Genomic DNA, 3,647 nt, shown 5'->3' on the forward strand with positions numbered 1-3,647 from the left:
ACTCTCGCCGCGCCTTGGAAAAGCTGAAAAAGCATGGTGTACTCACGCCTCTTCGCCCATCTCCGCCACCAGATCCGATTCCCTCACTCAATCTGACTCTGGAAGTTATGCTGCCGAAGGAGAATACTGAGAAAAAGCAAATTCGGGGAAAGCTGACTCTTAGAGTTCCCTTTCTGCTTCTGAAAAAATTGGGAATTCCCTTGCTCCCTCAACTGGAAGAACCGACAGCTACTTCTTGTCGAGCTACTTTGTTCCACTCTCAATTCATTCAGCCTTCTCCTTAATAATTCCGGGGTTAGCTGTAGCTGGCCATGTACCCTCTTTCAGTATTGGGTGCCTTCTTTCCTGAGACTGAGAATTCCGATAAAGAGATTCTCACTTAGTCGTATCCATATTAATAATAGCTTTCTTCAGAATTCCGACACAGAAAGAACAAAAGCTACTGCCACTTCCTCAACCGATGAAGACCCATCCAGTCAATCCGGGAAAGAAGCTGTAGACCTAGGGTTAGCCGTTGAGATCCTAATTAATATAGTGATTGCTTTCCCGCTAGTCCTGGGGAGCATCTATCCTATCCTTTCCAGGTTCAACTGAGAATGACCTTTCAGATTCAAGATCTAATTACCTTGATTCCGGAAGTCTGATTGATTCTTGATGAGGCTTCGGATTCAATCTTCTTTTCACCTTTATTACCTAGCTTACTCGAACTAAGTCCCAATCCTCTTTTCCCAAAGTCAGTAGAAAAATAATCAAAGCAGATCGAATTGACAAGCCAATGTACCGAATCGCTGGATCCGTTGATATTGAATAGATTCTTATTATCGACTCTTTCGGAGTGAAAAAGAGAAAAAAGACTGCAAAGGAAGAACCTACTAAAAGGACCTACGGTTGGTGCCTTGCCTCCAGTTCCTTTTAGTAGCTTTAGATTCCTGTCGAGTTGAGTAAAAAACTATCTTCTTTTTCAGGTATTACTAGATCAGATATAGATATTCTAAGAAAAGAACTCACTCTTCTTCGGAAAGGGGAGAAGAAAGGAGCTTTCTTTCATAGTAGGGTTCACGAAGTCGAGAAAAAGGGCTTGACCCCCACGGAGCGGGAAAGGGGAAAAAGGCATGTCAAACCCGCAGGTCGGATTATCGGATGAATAGTGGCACGGGTCGGCATGGCATCAGTTGTGAAGATCAGCCTGAGCCACCTAGGGGAATGAAGTTGAAGAAGTGGCGCACGTCCCCGTTGGTGTGGTTCTTGCTTGATTTCAAAGCAATTCTTTCTCAGATTGTATGAACGAGAAGAGAAGAAATGGATGAAATATCGTAACCAGCAACCGAGACTGGTGGGCGGCGCCTCTGCCTCCAAAGGCGGGTTAGGCTTCAACTTCTACTTCAACAGAAAGAGAGGGAAGAAATCCTGCAACTTCAGCCGATACTTCTGCTGGCACAACGACTGATACTAGGCGGCTACTTCCGCTGATCTCACAACGTCAGCCTCTGCTTCAACGGTTCTGATCCCTAGTGAAGGGGCAAACTCAGACGCACGCTGCGACTCCCAATTTATGACTTTCCGTTGTTTAGGAAGGAATCCGAGACTGGTAGATCTTATCACCGCTACGTGGGGAGCGCAAAACGTCAAGGGGTATATCTAGGTCTCGATCACGTGGTTGAGGAGGCAGAATAAGCCGATGCTTCAGACGTCTCTCTTCTTCGATCAGCACCACGTAGTGGGTCACGCCCCAAGGCCAATAGAAGGCCTTTTAACGAGAAAGAATGGGATTAACATTGACATGTTTAAGTAAAAAAAACAATGAAGAAGCCACGCGTCAGGCCAATGCATGAATCAGGCATGAGCATACCGAATCAGCAAGGACGGCTTCTACCGCCGCAGCTACAACAACCTTTCATCCTAAACCTCCTCAAATTCTTTGAGCCTCAACCGTTCGCTAATCAGTCTGAGGAATGCTAGTGGAGACAGGACGGGAGGGTAGTAGTATGTATGGTCGTACCGCGTAGTGGGCATTCGTATTTCAAGCAGTTAGGTTCTGCGCAAGTAACCCGACGGCGAGCTGCCTAATCCATCCTCAACCGCGTAGTGGGAGAATTAACAGAGAATGAAAGAGAGAAGAATTTCTGAAAGATTCCCGCGAATGGCGAAAGAAATAAGAAGAAAACATCAGATATAATGAGAATGCAATAATCAGCTTATAATCAGAAAACCCACTGAAAATGAAAAGCAGAGGACTAGGAGTCCGTAGTAGGACGTAGGAGTTCGATTTGCGCTCCTTAACTGAAAGGACGTAGTAGGACTCCCGTAGTAGGCTGAATGAATATGAGTTCCCGTAGGTTCTGCTGTAAGGCCTCCGGTTCCTTTAAGTAGGTTTAGTAGGTTCGTAGGTATGTTGCCGCTCCGGTCCGAAGTAGCTTAATTAGTAGGAGATTCTTTTCAGTAGGTAAGTAGCATTATATTAAGCTACGTAGGACGCGTAGTAGGCACGGAATCAGACGTAGTAGGAGCGGTAAGACTCTTACAAACATTACTATGCCTTCTACGGACTCAAAAGGAGAGGTTTGATTCCACTTTTCTTTTCAAAGACATTCTTAGCAAATAGAGTCCAAAACAAGGACCTACGGGACCCAAAAGTCATAAAAAAGAGATTTCCCCTTAGGTTCCAATGCAAAACAAGGCGAATTGGGGAGTTCAAAGATTTGCCGATGGAGGATATGCTGACGCCTAACTCGTTGATGTAAGCGTCCTTGTGTCGGAAATGAGAACGTCATCGCCAAGGACCGCGTAGCGTCAGAGGTCAATCTTCTACCACCAGGGTTTCTTGGTCCTCCTCGGTCCCCTTCAGACCGTGCCGCAGCTCTTTCAGCTTTAGTAGTTGTTCTGAGATCGGATCGAGGGTAGGGAATTGCTCCTTATAGAGCTAAATACAGGCTGATTTTTCTCTTCATCCTCTTAATGTCAAGTCTTTTCATTGCCCCATGCAGCCTTTCATTTCCATTCTGATCTTGGGAATGAATTCGGTAAGGAAGTACGATTAGCGGAAGGCCTAGAAGCGCAAGACTATAGGACTTCCCCTATCAGGCTTTCTGATCGATCGTCAGAAGTATATCTGTTGGCAGCACGTAAACGAGTTTCACGAGCCGTTGAATGAGTCGGCTGGAAGTTGAGCATTAATGAATTACGTTTTCCCTAGGCAAACTTCTTCCTTTGGACCTCTTTATTCCATTAACTTCATAGCTCAGATAACTGGGAAATGACTTTCCCAAGTGGTCGAAACCCCCCACCCCAGTATCGAATTGACTCTGAAGCTAGGGATTGACCGCGTAGTGGGTTAGGAAGGGTCAAAGAAAGCCGCTGCTCAACGAAGCCCAGGCCCCACCCAGGCGTCAGAGAGGAAGCGAACCCCACCTCTTTCCGGTGCTGGATTAGGCCTCGTTGTTGTACCTGCTGTTGGAGTAGCTTGACTAGCGATTCTTTGATATATGGATTATTCGGCTTCAGCCGGGTCTGTCGCAGCCGAGGTTGAAGAATATAGGGTGAGGGCATCGATCCTAAGCCAACTCGGCCCGGCCGGTATATGAATACCTATCCAACTGGGTATTCGGTATATTGAGCACCTTTCCAGGAGATGAGTAGTCATCCTATAC

The sequence above is a fragment of the Cucumis sativus genome, assembly GCF_000004075.3.
Source record: "Cucumis sativus mitochondrion chromosome 1, complete sequence".
Classification (NCBI taxonomy): Eukaryota; Viridiplantae; Streptophyta; class Magnoliopsida; order Cucurbitales; family Cucurbitaceae; genus Cucumis; species Cucumis sativus.